General features: G+C 36.1%; 1 protein-coding gene across 4 annotated transcripts in view; it reads left to right on the top strand.

Annotated features, from left to right (window-relative positions):
* The window catches only part of GRID2 (glutamate ionotropic receptor delta type subunit 2), a 1554413-nt gene that overhangs the window by 265336 nt on the left and 1269882 nt on the right, over positions 1–19195 (top strand). The window lies entirely within an intron of this gene.

Below are 19195 nucleotides of genomic sequence, written 5' to 3'. Positions count from 1 at the left end.
ATTGTTGCCTTTGAAGGACAAGCTTTTTAATGGAGAAGAAAGACATATAAGCATTACATTGGTACAAATCAAGGTTGATAGACACTTAAGTGCAAATAGAGCACTTGATAATATCCAGATGAGAGGTGATGGCATCTTAAAATTCATGATAGTATAAAGCATTCCTTTTCGAATGAAATTGAAGAAGGCTATCTCTAGAGAGTAGAAGGAATTCTGTCCATCATCAGTATTGAGAACAATACAGTATTGAAAATAAAGAAATATAAATTTAACTTCTAAAAGAATCTCAAGCATTCCTATGGCAAATGCTTCAGTTAAAGGGGATTAACAAATATATTTAAAATGTAAATACTTCTTTGTGAAGCATGTCATAATTAAAAATAATAAAACCAAACTATTTGGAATTTCATAAATTTATAAAATATATATTTTCCTCCTACAAGGACAAATATATTTTTTCTTTCCAGTTCTGAGCTATGCCCTGTATTGTCAGTGTAGTATGTAGTTCTGTTCATCAAAAGCGTGGGAAGTAGCTCATGCCAGAATACATGCTCTCCTATCAAGTGATCACCATTATAATACTGGCTTTAGAATGATTAGCTTCTGTACCTGGATCTGAGCTTAATTTTAACTACGAATGTAGAAATGGCTTTTATAAAGCATATAGTTTTGACAAGTTACCTCACACTACTGGGTCTCATTTTTCATTTTTAAATGCTAGTTATGTTACTTACTACTTTTCTATATGAATTTTGATAATATGTTGTTTTAGAAAATTATTAGTTTTTTCATGATAAATCAATGAGGAAATTCTCTGAAAATGATGTTTCTTTACAAGAAAAGCACCCAGGCTGGAAATAATACAAACATTATACAAATATGTGAATCATGACTGTCAATTCATATTATTTTTCTTAATATATTTTCAGTTTACTGAGTTCGTATGCTGTCTAGGAGCTAGAAGCTTTATATGTATTCCCACGTTATATGACAACATAAGAAAATCAAACTATTATATCTCACAGAGCAAATATTTTAAAGATTTCACAATTGCAGTTTTTTTCTTTAATACAGTTTCTTGATTATAGCACTTAAGCTATTAAACTGCTGTGTATGTAACTATTCATAAATTTCTATTTATCTTTTTTCTTTAACACAATTTCTTGATTACAGCACTTAAGCTATTAAACTGCTGTCTGTCTAGCTATTCATAAAATTCTATCTATCCATCCATCCATCAATTTCTGTAGCTAGACTATAATCTCTTCAAGACTGGTATCTGACTTCAGTTTCTACTACTGGTTCCTAATTGAGTTATACAGTGCCTGGCATATGTGCATACTCCTATGGTGTGTGCAAAAGAAAAGAAAGAAATTAACAAATCTTACTCTCTCATGTTGTATAGGCCCAGTACTAGTTACTCTCAGACACTAATGAATAATTTATTACTGTTCATAGTTTAAAGAATGCTTATAATTGAGTGTATTGGTTTGCTATTGCTGTGAAACAAATTACCACAAACATAGCAATTTAAAATAGCATATATTTCTTTTTTTTTTTTTTTTTGAGACGGAGTTTCGCTCTTGTTACCCAGGCTGGAGTGCAATGGCACGATCTCGGCTCACCGCAACCTCCGCCTCCTGGGTTCAGGCAATTCTCCTGCCTCAGCCTCCTGAGTAGCTGGAATTACAGGCACACACCACCATGCCCAGCTAATTTTTTTTTTTTTGGTATTTTTCATAGAGACCGGATTTCACCATGTTGACCAGGAGTATCTCGATCTCTTGACCTTGTGATCCACTTGCCTTAGCCTCCCAAACTGCTGGGATTACAGGCTTGAGCCACCGTGCCCGGCCGATATTTCTTAATTAACAGTTTTGTATGCTAGAAGTCTGGCACTGTGTGGTTCTCTCCTCAGGATATCACAAGGAAGAAATCAAGTATCAGATATGTCGATTTTACTTACACAATCTCTGTTTGTAAGCTAGAAGTATTTGGAAAGAGTGGAAGTTCATGTGCTCTTTGCTGACCATTTATGGTTTTGAAAGCCTAAGAAGTTTCAATGAACTGTGTAGATATTCCTAGAAGTGGGCGCAAATTTTTGGTGAAGTATTTAATTAATTTGGGGAGGTATGTGAAATGCATGTTAAAATAAAAGTAAAAACTACTCAAGGTACAGCATCTCAAAATATCATGATTTTCATGTATAGAAAAAGCTAAAAATCCTTATTATTAAAATCAATATGGAACTATTTGTTTTTTTAAGATGGAAAATGATGCCACAGAGTCATTATTCTGCATAGCATGTAACTCTATAATTGCATTTAGAGGAATAATATAAAGTTTGCCAACAACAAAAAAAGGGGGACCAGAAAATTTGTTGACAGCATATCCAATGAACACAGTTTTGGACAATATCATGCATGTTAAGCCTGACTGGATCTATTCATTCTCCTGTCAACAGCTGGCATGCCTCCTTCGCAATGGCAGAAAAACTACAGGAAGTTTCTCTGTTTTTCAAACAACATTTTGAGAAATTTTCTTGTCTCTCTATGTTCCTGACTGTACATTGAGATATTTTTCTAGAGAATGAGTGAAGAAATTATGCTGTAACTGTAGAGTGATAACTAATAGACACTATGTAAAGGGACAGTACATACATTGTTTTATTCACACTGAAAGCAAATAATTAGAAGAATTTCTACGTAACCATAAAAAATAGAAATAAATCGCGCTAAAATGTGCCAAAGATAGTACATTTTTGGCAGACATTATAGAGTTTCACTCAAAGTATAGCTAGTATGTGAAATGCTGGTACTCAGTTGTGAATGATTTTCACTGCAATGGTTAGGCAGGAAAACTTACTATAAATGCTTTTGAATCTTCCCTCATTTCTAAAGAGCTGCCCAATCTGGAGACTTATTTCACTGTGATTAACTTTGTACCTTTCATTCACTTACCTGTCAGAAGTTTTATTCAGTTAGTATCATTTCTTAAGTAGTTATACCTTAAAAGTTAAAAAATAATCCAATTTGTATTTGATTGACTACTTCATTTGCAAAAAAAAAAAAAAAGGTATTACACAAAAGTAACATGTTGACATTAGTTTATGTATGAAATAACCTGAAAACCACCAAAACTTATTGGATCAAATAACCTCCAGTTGACATTAGCAACCTTTCTAGTGATGTCATTTCTTCTTTTTAAAATTCCTTTATAATTCTCTCTGACTTTTTTAACTTCAAAATTTATATTTATAAATTCTTCTCAAATAATAGAATATATTGTTTTCTACTACATATAAATGATTTACCTAAACAGTGGTTTTCCTTATTTCTGAGTTTGATAACTGCTGGGCTTATATTTGGAATTTCTATAGAAAAATGTGCTTGCTTAGATTCATGAAATATTTGAATATCTACAGCATTACTGAACTGTGATTATTTCTGCGGCTTAGTTATATCTTAATTCAAGGAGGCTATTTGGAATTTGTTAAATATTTGCTCTAATAAATCTTTAATTGTATTTAGGAAATAAAACAAAATTTCATCGGGAAAATAGAACCCTAGAGACTGCAGCTTTTCAGAGCATTCTTTTCAAATGTTTAGTGAGTTATAAAAGCCTCTACATGGTGAAGTCAAAGGCAGATAAAGCTGATGATCTCTTGTCAACAATTTTGACTCAATAACTTGGTATACCTAGTTTAAATATTCTTTAGAAGTCGTATTACACTATTAATTTTATTATTGGTGCTATATTTTAAAAATTCATTATATAATCATATTTTATCTATTTATTCAATGAACTTTTATTACTTACCTAATATGCAATGAGCACATTTCTTTGCACTGGTAATTCAGAGTTAACACAGCCAACAAAACCCTTACCCTCATGGAAAGTGCATTTTAAAGAGAAGGAAACAATAAAAAAGAGATATACAGTTAAGATATGTAATGTGTCAGATGGTCATATAAACTATGAAGAAAAATAAATTAGGAATGGCAGAAAGGGAATGGAAGCAGAAGCTGCAGTTTTAAACAGGGTGATCCAGGAGGGTCTCACCAAAAGCGGTGGCTCACGCCTGTAATCCCAGCACTTTGGGGGGCCAAGGCGGGTGGATTACGAGGTCAAGAGGTCGCGACCATCCTGGTCAACATGGTGAAACCCCGTCTCTACTAAAAATACAAAAAATTAGCTGGGCATGGTGGCACGTGCCTGTAATCCCAGCTGCTGAGGAGGCTGAGGCAGGAGAATTGCCTGAACCCGGGAGGCGGAGGTTGCCGTGAGCCGAGATCGCCATTGCACTACAGCCTGGGTAACAAGAGCAAAACTCCGTCTCAAAAAAAAAAAAAAAAAAAGGAGGTGAGAAAGACCTGGAGCAGTTGAGGAAGAAGCTGTGTTTTCTGTAAGAGAAAGAACATTACAAGCAGAAAGTATAATAAGATCAAGACTGCTGAGATGGAAACATGCTTTTTGTATTGTAGGAGCAACAAAAAGACTTTAGTAACAGGATGTCAGTGAGAAAGAGACTGAATACTGGGATCTGAGGTCTGATATTTAACAAAGTATCCGATTACAGAAGATTCAATAAGCCATGTGAGGATTTTTATTGTTTTTGCAGGTGTATTGAGATGCAGTTCAGGGCTGCCCTGATATATGAACAACCTTTTACAACAATTTGTTGTCTGCCCACGGCTTCTCTGAGATTTTTTGTTGGTTCTTTAAATATGTGCTACCTTTATTCTTCTGAAGTTTCCGAATATTTCATTTTGGTGGAGGGAATAAGGAACTCTACTAGTTTGTCATTTTGTCGGAACTTGAAGTACAAAATTTCATTAAAATACTTTTTTTTTTCAGTTTTACTTCAAGTTCAGGGGTACATTTGCAGGTGTGTTATATAGATAAACTTGTATCATGGGGTTTGTTCCATAGATTATTTTGTCACCCAGGTATTAAGCATAGTGTATTAGTTATTTTTTCTGGTCCTCTCCCTCTTTCCATCCTTCACCCTCCAGTAAGCCCCAGTGTCTCTTGTTCCCTACATGTGTTCATATGTTCTCATAATTTGGCTCCCACTTATAAGTAAGAACATCCTATATTTAGTTTTCTGTTCTTGTATTAGTTTGCTATTGATAATGGCCTCCAGCTTCATCCATATTTCTGCAAATAATAATACCTCATTCTTTATTATGGCTGCATAGTATTCCATTATATATATGTACCATATTTTCTTTCTTTTTTTAAAATTTCCAATTTTTAATTTAAATAGTACATGTGCAAAATGTGCAGGCTTGTTACATAAGTAAACATGTGCCATGGTGGTTTGCTGAACAGATCATCTCATCACCCAGGTATTAAGCCCAGCATCCATTAGTTATTCTTCCTGATGTTCTCTCTCCTGTCCCAACACCCTCCAAAAAGCCACAGTGTATCTTGTTACCCACCATGTGTCCATATGTGCTTATCATTCAGCTCCCAGATATAAGTGGGAATACGTGGTATTTGGTTCTCTGTTCCTGAATTAGTTTGCTAAGGATAATGGCCTCTAGCTCTATCCTTGTCCAGGAAAATAACATGATCTCATTCATTTTGATGACTGTGTACTATTCTACAGTGTATATGTACCAAATTTTCTTTATCCTGTCTAACAATGATGGGTGTTTAGGTTGAGTCCATGTATTTTACTATTGTGAATAGTGCTGCAATGAACATTTGTGTGCGTGTATCTTCATAATAAAATGATTTATATTTCTTCAGGTATATAGCCAGTAGTGACAGTGTTGGGTCAAAGGGTATTTCTGTCTCTAGGTCTTTAAGGAATCACCACGTTGTCTTCCACAGGGGTTGCACTGACTTATACTCTCACCAATATTGTAAAAGCATTCCTTTTTATCCACAACCTTGCCAGCATCTGTTGTTTATTGACTTTTTAATAATATCCATTCTCAGTGGTGTGAGATGGGATCTCATTATCATTTTGATTTGTATTTCTCTAATAAACAGTGATGCTGATATTTTTTCATGTTTTTTGGCTACATGTATGCCTGCTTTTGAGAAGTGTGTTCATGTTAAATGCCCACTTTAATTTTTTTTTTTTGTGAGTTTAAGTTGCTTATAGATGCTCGATATTAGACCTTTGTCAGATGAACAAATTGCAAAAAATTTTCTGCCATTTTAGGTGGTATTTTTACTCTGTTGATACATTATTTTGCTGTGCAGAAGCTCTTTGGTTTAATTAGATCCCATTTGTCATATTTTTTTGCTTTTGTTGCAATAACTTTTGATGTTTTTGTTATGAAATATTTGCCTATGCCTATATCCTGAATGGGATTGCCTAGATTTTCTTCAAGGGTTTGTTTAGTTTTTAGTTTTACATTTAAGCCCTTAATCCATCTTGAGCTGATTTTTGTATGTGGTGTAAGGAAAGGGTCCAGGTTCAGTTTTCTGCATATTACTAGCTAGTTCTCGGAGCACCATTTATTAAACAGGGAATCTTTTACCAATTTCTTGTTTTTGTCCTTTATCAAAGATAAGATGGTTGTAGTTGTACAGTCTTATTTCTGGGTTCTCTATTCTGTTTCATTTGACTGTATGTCTGTTTCTGTACCAGTACCATTCTCTTGCGGTTACTGTAGCCTTGTAGTACAGTTTGAAGTCAAGTATCATGAAGCCTTCAGATTTGTTCTTTATGCTTAGGATTACCTTGGCTATTCAGGCTCCTTTTGACTCCATATGAATTTTAGAATACCTTTTTCTAATTCTATGAAGAATGCCAGTGTGAGTTTAATGGGAATAGCATTGAATCTATAAATTGCTTTGAGCAGTGTGGCCATTTTCACAATATTGGTTCTTTCTATCTATGAGCATGTATTGTTTTTCCATTTGTTTGTGTGATTCTGATTTATTTGAATAGTGGTTTATAGTTCTTCTTGAAGAGATCCTTCACTTCCCCTGTTATCTGTATTCCTGGGTATTTTTATTATGTTGGTGGCAGTTGTGAATGGGAGTTCATTTGTGATTTGGCGCTCAGCTTGTCTGTCATTGGCATATAGAAATGCTACTGATTTTGACATACTGATTTTTATCTTGAGACTGCTAACGTTGTGTATCAATGTAAGTAGCTTTTTTACTGAGATGATGCAGTTTTCTAGATATAGCATTATGTCATCTGCAAAAAAAAGATATTTTGAATTCCTTGCTTCCTATTTGAATGTTTTAATTTTTTATTTTTCCCGATTGCCCTGGCTAGTACTTCCAGTACTATGTTGAATAGCAGGCTTGACAGAGGACAAGCTTCTCTTGTGCCAGTTTTATAGGGGGAGTGCTTCCGGTTTTTGCCTACTCAGTATGTTATTGGCTGTGGGTTTGGCATATATGGCTCTTATTATTTTGAGGTATGTTCCTTCAATAACTAGTTTATTGAGAGTTTTTTCAATATGAAGTGATGTTAAATTTTATGGAAGGATTTTTCTGCATCTATTGAGATAATCACATAAATTTTGTTTATATTTCTGTTTATGTAATTAATTACATTTATTGATATGCATATGTTGAACCAACCTTTCATCCTGGGGATTTGTGTATGTTGAACCAGCCTTGCATCCTACTTGATCATGGCAGATAAACTTTTTGATGTGCTGCTGGATTTCATTTAGAAGTATTTTGTTGGGCATTTTCACATAGATGTTCACCAAGGATATTGGCCTGAAATTTTCTTGTTTTTTCTTATATTTCTGCCAGGTTTTGGTATTAGAATGATTATGGCCTCATAGAACAAGTTAAGGAGGAGTCCTTCCTTTTCATTTGTATTAGAATAGTAGAAGAAGGAGTGGTACTGGCTCTTCTTTGTACATCTGGTAGAATTCAGCCATGAATCTATCTGATCCTTGGCTTTTTATGGTTATTAGGCTATTTATTGCTGCCTTAGTTTCAGAACTCATCATTGACCTATTCAGGCATTTAATTTCTTCCTGGTTCAGTACATTTCCAGGAATTTGTCCATTTCTTCTAGATTGCCCAGTTTGTGTCCTTAGAGTGTTTATAGTATTCTCTGATGGTTGTTTGTATTTCTGTGGAGTCAGTGATGATATCCCCCTTATCATTTCTGATTGTGTTTATTTTAATCTTCTTTTCTTCTTTATTAGTCTAGCTAGCAGTCTATTTTTTTATTAATTTCTTCAAAAACCAGCTCCTGGATTTGATTTTTTGAAGGGTTTTCATGTCTCAATCTCTTTCAATTCTGCCTGGATCTTGATTATTTCCTGTCTTCTGCTACCTTTGGGGTTTGTTTGCCCTTGGTTCTCCAGTTCTTTTAGTTGCAATGTTGGAGAGTCAATTTGAGATCTTTATAGCTTTTTGATGTGGGCTTTTAGTACTATAAATTTCCTTCTTGACATTGCTTTAGCTGCATCCCAGAGAATCTGGTATGTTATCTTTTCATTGTCATTAGTTTCAAAGAACTTACTGATTCTGTGTCAATTTCATTATTTACCCAAAAGTCATTCAGGAGCAGGTTGCTCAATTTCCATGTAGTTGTATGGTTTTGAGCAAATTTCTTAATCTTGAGTTCTAATTTTATTGCACTGTGACCTGAGGGATTGTTTGCTATGATTTCAGTTTTCTTGCATTTGCTGAGATGTGTTTTACTTTCAATTATGTGATTGATATTAGAGTAAGTGACACGTGGCACTGAGAAGAATTATATTCTGTTGTTTTTTGGTAGGGAGTTCTGTATTTATCTATCAGGTCCACTTGATCCAGAGCTGAGTTCAGGTGCTGAATATCTGTGAATTTACTGTCTCAATGATCTAATATTGTCAGTGGAGTATGAAATGGTCACACTATGTCTCTTTGAAGGTCTCTAAGAACTTGCTTTATGAATTTGGGTGCTCCTGTAGTAGTTGCGTGTATGTTAAGATAGTTAGCTCTTTTTGTTGAATTGAACCCTTTACTTTTATGTAATCTCCTTCTTTGTCTTTTTTGATCTTTGTTGGTTTAAATCTGTTTTGATTAGAAAATAGGATTGTTTTTTCTGTTTCCCTGCTTTTTTCTGTTTTCCCTTTGCTGGGTACTTTTCTCCAAAGCCTATGTGTGTCTTTGTATGTGAGATGAGTATCTTGAAGACAGCCTATCAGTGGGTCTTAGTTTTGTATCCTGGTTGCCATTCTTTGTCTTTTAAATGGGGCATTTATTCCATTTACACTTAAGGTTGGTATTTTTATGTGCATATTTGATCCTGTCATCACAATGCTATTATAATTGGTTACTTTGCAGACATGTTTATGTGGTTGCTACATAATGTTACCAGTCTGTACTTTTTTGTCTTCGTGTGTGTGTGTGTGTGTGTGTGTGTGTGTGTGTGTGTATGGTAATGATTTTTATTTAGTGCCTCCTTCAGGAGCTCTTGTAACACAAATCTAGTGGTAATAAATTCCCTCAACATTTGCTTGTCTGAAAACAATCTCTTTCTCTTATGAAAGGGATCTTCTCTTCTTCATTTATGAAGGTTAGTTTGTCCAGATATGAAATTCTAGATTGGAAATTTTTTTCTTTAAAATGTTGCATTTGCCACCTGTCTGTGGTTTGTAGAGTTTCTGCTGAGAGGTCTACTGTTAGTCTGATGGGCTTCCCTTTGTAGGTTACCTGCCTTTTCTCTCCGGCTGGCCTTAACATTTTTTCTTTCATTTTGACCTGGGAGAATATGATGATTATGTGTTTTGGGATGATCTCCTTGTGGAATATCTTACTGGGGTTTTCTACATTTCCTGAATTTGAATGTCGGCCTTTCTTGCTAGGTTGGGAAAGTTCTCCTGATAATATACTGTAGTATGTTTGTTAAATTGTTTCCATTTTCTGTATCTCTTTCAGGTACGCCAATCAGTCATAGATTCTATCTCTTTAAATAATCCTATATTTCCTGGAGGATATGTTCATTCATTTTTCTCTATTCTTGTCTGCCTGTCTTATTTCAGAAAGATAGTCTTCAAGTTCAGAGAGTCCTTCCTCCGCTTGGTCTATTCTGCTATTAATACTTGTGACTGCATTGGGAAATTCTTGTAGTATATTTTTTCAGCTCCATCAGGTTGGTTATGTTCATCTATATTATGACTATTTTGCCTGTCAGCCCCTGTACTGTTTTACCTTAGGTTATTTGCATTGGGCTTCAATATGCTCCTTTAGCTCAGCAAAGTATGTTTTCATCTGCATTTTGAAGCCTACTTCTGTCATTTGAGCCATGCCAGCCTCAGCCCAGTTCTGAAGCCTTGATGGAGGGATGGTTCAGTTATTTACAGGAAAAGGGGCACTCTGGCTTTTTGAGTTTTCAGTGTTTTTGCAATGGTTGTTTCTCATCTTTGTGGGCTTATCTACCAATGATCTTTGATGTTGCTGATTTTTACACAGGCTTTTTGTGTTTGTTGTTGTTGTTTGTTTTTCTGTTGTTTTAGGATTGCTGGTGGTTCACTCTAGACCCTAGTTACCTCGTTTTTCCCTCATACCTGGAGGCATCAATAGTAAAGGCTTTGAAACAGCAAATATTATGGTCTGCCCCTTCCTCTGGAACCTCCATTACAAGGGGTACTGACCTGTTGCCAGCCTGAACCCAACTGTAGGAGATGGCTGGAGACCATGGGGATCCCTTCAGTCCCAAATCATTTTGGGCTCTCCAAGGCCCACCGTCTAGACCACTGAGATATTTCAACAGCCAAGGTGGTGGCCACTCCCATTATTCCCCAGACACTCCTTCCCAGAGAAAAAAATTAGAATTCTTTTGGCTGTAGAACATGGATAGGGTGGCTAGAGTCTCTGGCTGCGAGGACCCTCCTTTAAGAAGCCATCTGGAGGTGTCTTGACAAAACAGCCCTGCCATGCTGGGGAACCATCTCTGCCCCTGTTGGCTTGGACTCTCCAAAGCCTGTAGGCTGTAATGGCTGAATTATCCAAACAACTAAGTTGGCATTCTGCTCTTCCCTGTAAGCACTCTGGCCCAGAGAGAAATCAGAGCTCTATCCGTGGATTATTATGCAGGCCAGCATGGCTGGAGACCCTACCTGGGAGGTCCAATTCAGTGAGAAGGAATTAATCAGGGTCCTGCTTACAGAAGCACTCCAGTCATGTTCTAGCAAAGCAGCTGTGCTGCACTGTGGGGATCTTTCCTTTTCTAGACCAGTTGGACTCACCAAAGCCCACAAGCTGAAATGACTGATTGGATCAAATAGCAGATATGTGGTGGAGCTTGCCCTCTGAGGGCTCCATCTCCTTTCAGGCAGGCTCCACCCTGTTGCTGGTGGCTAGTATGGATTCCAAGCCAGTGGGTCTCATCCTGTTAGGTGCCTTGGAAGTGGGGCCTGCATACTGGCACTGCTCAGCTCCCTAAATTCAGCTCCTATGCTAGGGGACCTCCTAGGAAGGACCTCCTTCCTTGCTTGAGCTGCAGACACCCTTGCCAGTGTTCCTGGGGCTGGAGAACATAAAGCTCCTGGATCTCTGCATGTGTCTGAGCAGCTGCTCTCCTGACACTTTGCCCAGCTTAGTGTGTCAGACTGAAGGCCCTGGTGGCATGGGCCCATGAGGGGACCTTCTTACCCATGGTTTATAAAGCTCTGTAGTAGAATTGTGCTTTCCTGGGATCATACAATCACTCACCGCTTCCTTTGGCTGGGGTCGGGGATCCCTTGGGTCTGTGTTGCTCTGGGGTGGGCTGTTGCCCCACCCTGCTTGTCTTCATTCTGGATCTGGGATCTGTTCTAGACCCTCTTCTTTCTATTTAGGCTATATTTTTTTAATGTGTCTCAGATTTTTAATTTCCAAAGATACCTTGATTACTCTCAAATATATGTCTGCAATTCAGACATCTTTCTCTTAAGCTCCATTTTCTACACATTTAATTGTCAACCTAATTTCCGGACTTTGATTTCAATAGGCTTCAGAAACATAACGTATTTAAATGGGGAACAGTTGATTTACCTCTTGTTACTCTGTCAGTTATCACCATTTCTGTAAAATGGAATCTCCATCAACTTGGTGATTAGGGGACTGGACATTTCAATGTGGCTGAAGAATAGATGGAATAGAATGAGTCTTGAAAGTTCTGTAAAGACTGTGTAGAGAATTAGATATTAGATTTCAAAATTTCTCATTTAGAGTACAGGAGATGTCAGGGACCTGCCATTGGCCCTGGGTTTAGTGGAGGTTTAGACATTGGGATTAAGAAAAATGAGAATGGAGTTCTTACTAAAGTAGATAAGTCAACAGTTATCACCCAGGATGACAGTAGGACTTGGGACAGAGGGAAAGATTTTGAACCAGGTTTCAATTTATAAAATGAATTTAGTTATCTTAATTATGATGAATTTAGCCAGGAGATAGTCAGTGACAGTGATGAGAAGGATCAGAGGGTAGGACAGCTAAATGGCAAGGGATTCAGAAGAGATGATTTCACTCCATAATGGAGAAGTAGTGACTTGGCATTGCTTTTAAGGAGCTAAGCAATGTTAACTGGTTGTTACTGGGCCTAGGATGTGAAAAAATAAATCTCCAGTTGAAAGGACTGCAGGAAGAGCAAGGTCCTCTAGAGAAAGCTATAATTTAATCAAAGCCAGATTCTTCTATAAAAGAGTTGAAAATACTAGTGAAATTATGATTACCATGGAATTAGTTGGTCAGAGTGGAGAACAATTAGCATCATGTAAAGGTAGGGTAGGCATTTGTCAAAGGAAAAAAATATAAAGAAAATAAGGAGCTGAAGAATGGCTAAAGAGATATACATTTTTGGGCAGTAAACAAAGATGCCAGTGATGAAACATGATGGGATTAGCTGGCCTCAGAATCTCAGGCAGAATCTTACATAAGTTAAATATGTTTTTCCAAGGTACAAATCGAGTTTTGGGATGACTTACTAAAATTGCCTGAGACTAAGTTTCTTCATTTTTATTCAAAATGGGATTATAAAAAAACAGAGCCTCTCAGGCCTGGCTGCCTAAAGCTTGGGAAGCTACCTCTTTAATAAAGCCAAAGATAGATGGAAAAACAATATAATTAAATAGAGGGTAACATCCTCAGAAATTTATGGAAGCAGGGCCTACTAACTCACACCTGTCATCCCAGTTACTCTGGTGGCGGAGGCAGTTGCTTGAGTTCAGAAGTTCAAGACCAGCCTGGGCAACCTTATCTCAACAACACAAATATCATTATCTATCTATCTATCTATCGATCTCTCTGTCTATCTATCTATCTAACTATTTGAATTCTTGTAATTATCATTTTGACATGTATCATATTTCATTCAAACTCTGAGTCAAGAAAGTAGTATCAGATTACTTCATCATTAAATCACAATTTAAAAAACACTGAAATGGATGTTGAGGTCACTGTAAATATTCATCGATTTACCAATAAACTAGAATACACCGATACAAATATTTTGACAATTTGTAAAGGAAACAAATTTGTTTCCTTCTTTTCTTTTCTTTTTTTTTTTTTTTTTTTGAGATGGAGTCTTGTGCTGTCACCCAGACTGGAGTGCAGTGGTGCAATCGTGGCTCATTGCAAGCTCTGCATCCCAGGTTCCAGTGATTTTCCTGCCTCAGCCTCCCAAGCAGCTGGCACTACAGGCATGTGCCACCATGCCCAGCCAATTTTTGTATTTTCAGTAGAGATGGGCTTTCACCACATTGGCCAGGCTAGTCTCAAACTCGTGACCTTGTGATCCACCTGCTTCTGCCTCCCGAAGTGCTGGGATCACAGGCATAAGCCACCACATTGGCCTCTTTTTTATTTAAAAAACAATATTTTTGAGTTTTAATTTGAAATCTTAAGATATATAATCATAGTAGGAGATTCCTGGAAATCTACTTACATTTCTTTCATATACTTCAACTACTGGTCTTCATACATTAGCAAGGCATTAGAATTTTTCCAAATTTGACTTTCTGGTTTTTTTAAATTCAAGCTCTATGGTAAATTACTTAATATCAAGAACCGTAAGTAAACATTCTTAATGGACATATTTTGACTTTTACTTAATTATTTTTCAAGATATGTTTAAAAGGCCACAGTACATACTCTATCATCTCTTCTAACATGGCCCACAACTCAATTCTAAATTATTAGCTCTTTCCAGCTGCTGTTTGTTTTTTTTCCTTCAAAAGACGATGACTACATTCCATGTGTTGTTTTCAAACTATCTATGAAAATAAATTAAGAACACAGTTTGAAGGCATTCATTATTTCTCTTTCCCTAGCACATGTTATTCAAAAAGCAGAATATTTTGTCTCAATAATGGACTAAGATTTAAATATAGATATAGTTTACATAGGATAAAAACTACAGGCCTTGGAACCAAGAGTTTCAGACTTAAGTCTCATATCATGTATGTTTTAAGCATGTGATTAGGTAATTCATCTAATTTTTCTGATTCTAAGTCTCCTCATCAGTAAAATGAGGATTAAGAGAGATAACCTGCAAAAATAATAAAGTTTATAAATATTATTGCTCTTTTCTTAGTATGAATGAACAGTGGCAAACATACTTTGACCATTTGTGTGAGGTTTATTTTCTAGCAAGTTCTTACTAAAATATTATTCAGAAATTGATTTTTCTTAAGGAAATGACAAATATAAAGTCAAAAACTGTGACTATGGTACAGATTTGAAAGATGAAATTAACTGAGACCATTATACTCTATATGTACTACATATATAGACAGAGTCCATATATACACAGAGTATAATGGACTCAATTAATTAGCTGCTATATACATTGCAGCTAATGGATAGTCAGAAAATTTGCCATCCTCCTGAGGCAAACTCATGTCTCATTTACAGTTGTCTAGTCTACAGTTATAATATAATCACCATTTTCTTAATGCTTTTGAAATACCTTGCATGGCAATTCCCTGGCAATAGCTGTATATTTTATAGGACATATTGGAAAAATAATCAGGGTGTATCTATAAAATCTTCATTTATGCTAGTTAAATGTGTGTTTATGTAATGAAGAAGAAGAAAAAAATTACAAATGAGTTCAGAGTTATAAACTACGAAGTTTGAGATTTATATTGGAAGAGTACCATTTTCCTACCTGAAATATCCCACAAGCTGAAATAATTTACTTTAGAACTAAAACAGTATTTTACAGAAGTTCTAAAATGCTCAATTATAAGCAATGTATTTATGTAGGCCAATTCAGATAGGTAAAATGATTTTTCATCTCAAAGCAGACTAAATATTTGTCTTAAACTTAAAATAAGAATTTTTACTCTGTACAAGACAGCCTTCACTACATTGTTTCTTTTCAAAATGTGTTTGATTGTCTTTGACCCTTCTAAGAGGATCAAATTCACAGTATTTTTTCATATAGATTTTTGGACACATTATTTTACTTATAGTAGTATGGAACAATTCTCACACTTTTTTATGGAAGTTTAAGGTAATATTAAAAATATAGAGTAAATTGTTACAGGAAGAAAAATGTTAAATCTTTTCAATGTCTAAAAATATCTGCAAGTTCTTCTCCATGAACATACTTTTCAGTAGCTACCTTATCACCTTTATGCCTATATATACATATTTTATATATATATAAATATATATATACATATTATATATATAAATATATATTGCCTATATATATGCACATCTTTATATATATATGTATATACATCATAAAAAATATATATATTTTATTGCACTTTGGTTTCTGGGGTATATGTACAGAACATGTAGGATTATTGCATAGGTACATACATGGCAATGTGGTTTGCTGCCTGCATCCCTGTCACCTATCTGCATTTCTCCCCATGTTATCCCTCCCTAACACTCTACCTCCCACTGTTCCTCCCCTAGTCCCCACCAACAGACCACAGTATGTGATGCTCCCCTCCCTGTTTCCATGTGTTCTCATTGTTCAACACCCACCTGTGAGTAAGAACATGTGGTGTTTGATTTTCTGTTCTTGTGTCAGTTTGCTAAGAATGGTGGTTTCCAGATTCATCCATGACCCTACAAAGAACATGAACTCATTGTTTTTATTGCTGCATAGTATTCCATGGTGTATATGTGACACATTTTCCTTGTCCAGTCTATCATCAATGGACATTTGGGTTGGTTCCAGTACTTTGCTATTGTCAACAGTGCTGCAATGAACATACGTGTGCATGTGTCTTTATAACAGATTGATTTATAATCCTTCGGATATATACCCAGTAATGGGATTGCTGGGTCAAATGGAATTTCTATTTCTAGGTCCTTGAGGAATTGCCACACTGTCTTCCACAATGGTTGAACTAATTTGCACTCCCACCAACAGTGTAAAAGTGTTCCAATTTCTCCACATCCTCTCCAGCATCTGTTGTCTCCAGATTTCTTAATGATCACCAAACTGGCAAGCGATGGTATCTCAATGTGGTTTTGATTTGCATTTCTCTAATGACTAGTGATGATGAGCATTTTTTCTTATGTTCGTTGGCCTCATAAATGTCTTCTTTTGAAAAGAGTCTGTTCATATCCTTCACTGACTTTTGAATGAGTTTGTTTGATTTTTTTTCTTGTAAATCTGTTTTAGTTGTTTGTAGATTCTGGATATCAGCCCTTTGTCAGATGGGTAGATTGCAACAATTTTTTCCCATTCTGTTGGTTGCTGATTCACTCTAATGATTGTTTCTTTTGATGTGCAGAAGTTCTGGAGTTTGATTAGGTCTCACTTGTCTATTTTGTATTTTGTTGCCAATGCCTTTGCTGTTTTAATCATGAAGTCCTTGCTTATGCCTATTCCAGGATTGTTTTGCCTACATTTCTTCTAATGTTTTTATGGTGCTAGGTCTTGTTTAAATCTGTAATCCATCTGGAGTTAATTTTAGTGTAAGGTGTCAGAAAGGGGTCCAGTTTCAGCTTTCTGCTCATGGCTAGCCAGTTTTCCCAACACCATTTATTAAATAAGGAAATCCTTTCCCCATTGTTTGTTTTTGTCAGGTTTGTCAAAGATCAGATTGTTGTAGACGTGCGGCATTGCCTTCGAGGCCTCTGTTCTGTTCCATTGGTCTATATCTCTGTTTTGGTACCAGTACCATGCTCTTTTGATTGCTGTAGCCTTGTAGTACAGTTTGAAGTCAGCATGATGCCTTCAGCTTTGTTCTTTTTGCTTAGAATTGACTTGGTACACTCCCTTTTGGTTCCATAGAAGTTTAAGGTGTTTTTTTTTTTCCAGTTCTTTGAAGAGGGTCATAGGTAGCATGATGGGAATAGTTTTGAATCCATAAATTACTTTGGGCAGTATGGCCATTTCCACAATATTGATTCTTCCTAACCATGAGCATGGAATCTTTCTCCATCTGTTTGTGTCCTCTCTTATTTCATTGAGCAGTGGTTTATAGTTCTCCTTGAAGAGATCCTTTACATCCTTTGTTAGTTGTATTACTAGGTATTTTATTCTCTTTGTAGCAATTTTGAATGGGAGTTCATCCTTGATTTTGCTCTCTATTAGTCTATTATTGGTGTATAGGAATGCTTGTGATTTCTGCACATTGAATTTGTATCCTGAGACTTTGCTGAAGTTGCTTATCAGTTTCAGGAGATTTGGGGCTGAGACGAAGGTGTCTTCTAAATATACAATCATGTTGTCTGCAAATAGAGACAATTTGACTTCCTCCTTTCCTAATTGAATACCCTTTATTTCTTTTTCTTGCCTAATTGTTCTGGCTAGAACTTCTGCATCATGTAAGTTTGGGAAGAGTTTGAATTTTTGTGCAGTGTTTAAAGCGTCTACTGTCAAACTAGTTCTTTTTGTTCTGGGTCATGGAAGAAGTTTGTAATAATATGATATTGCTTCAATTAGAAGTGTGAAAAAGAGAAAGGGACTGTAACACAGCATGAAAAGCTCTGGTTGGTTTACCTGACTGATTCAGTAAGAAGAGATGTAAACGAATTTAAATAGTTAAATATTGCTGCATTCCTACAAGAAAAATTAAGATATTTGAGCTTTTACCATGTAGTACTCTTTTAAAAACTGCAAAGTATTTTTTTTTGTGTGTGTATTTTATTTATTTATTTATTTTTAATTGCATTTCATGTTTTGGGGTACATGTGCAGAACGTGCAAGATAGTTGCATAGGTACACACATGGCAGTGTGTTTTGCTGCCTTCCTCCCCTTCACCCACATTTGGCATTTCTCCCCAGGCTATCCCTTCCCAGCTCCCCACCCCCGCTGTCCCTCCCCTATTTCCCCCAATAGACCCCAGTGTGTAGTACCCCCTTCCCCGTGTCCATGTGTTCTCATTTTTCCTCACCTGCCTATGAGTGAGAATATGTGGTATTTCATTTTCTGTTCATGTGTCAGTTTGCTGAGAATGATGTTCTCCAGATTCATCCATGTCCCTACAAAGGACACGAACTCATCATTTTTGATTGCTGCATAATATTCCATGTTGTAAAGTATTTTTATTCAAATAATTGATCTTTGAAATGTTTATTCACTGAACTAGTATAAAAATACATACACTATTGTGAGAGGATCTATGTTCCTACATGAAAAGATGGAAAAAGATTCCATGCTCATGGTTAGGAAGAATAAATATTGTGAAAATGGCCATACTGCTCAAAGTAATTTATGGATTCAATGCTATCCCCATCAAGCTACCATTGACCTTCTTCACAGAACTGGAAGAAAACCCCTTAAACTTAATATGGAACCAAAAAAGAGCCTGCATAGCAAAGGCAATCCTAAGCAAAAAGGACAAAGCTGGAGGCATTACACTACCTGACTTCAAACTATATTACAAGGCTACAGTAATCAAAACAGCATGGTACTGGTACCAAAGCAGAGATATAGACCAATGGAACAGAACAGAGACCTCTGACATAATGCCACACATCTACAATGATGTGATATTTGACAAACCTCACAAAAACAAGCAATGGGGAAAGGATTCCCTGTTTAATAAATGGTGTTGGGAAAACTGCCTAGCCATGAGCATAAAGCTGAAACTGGACCCCTTCCTGACACCTTACATTAAAATGAACTCCAGATGGATCAAAGATTTAAACATAAGACCTAGTGCCATAAAAACCCTACAAGAAAACCTAGGCAATACCATTCAAGGCATAGGCATAGGCAAGAACTTCATGATGAAAAAACCAAAACAATGACAATAAAAGCCAAAATAGACAAATGGGACATAATTTAATGCAAAAGTTTCTGCA

Source organism: Callithrix jacchus, chromosome 3, assembly GCF_049354715.1.
Source record: "Callithrix jacchus isolate 240 chromosome 3, calJac240_pri, whole genome shotgun sequence".
NCBI classification, from domain to species: domain Eukaryota; kingdom Metazoa; phylum Chordata; class Mammalia; order Primates; family Cebidae; genus Callithrix; species Callithrix jacchus.
This window is presented reverse-complemented; position numbering and strand designations above follow the sequence as displayed.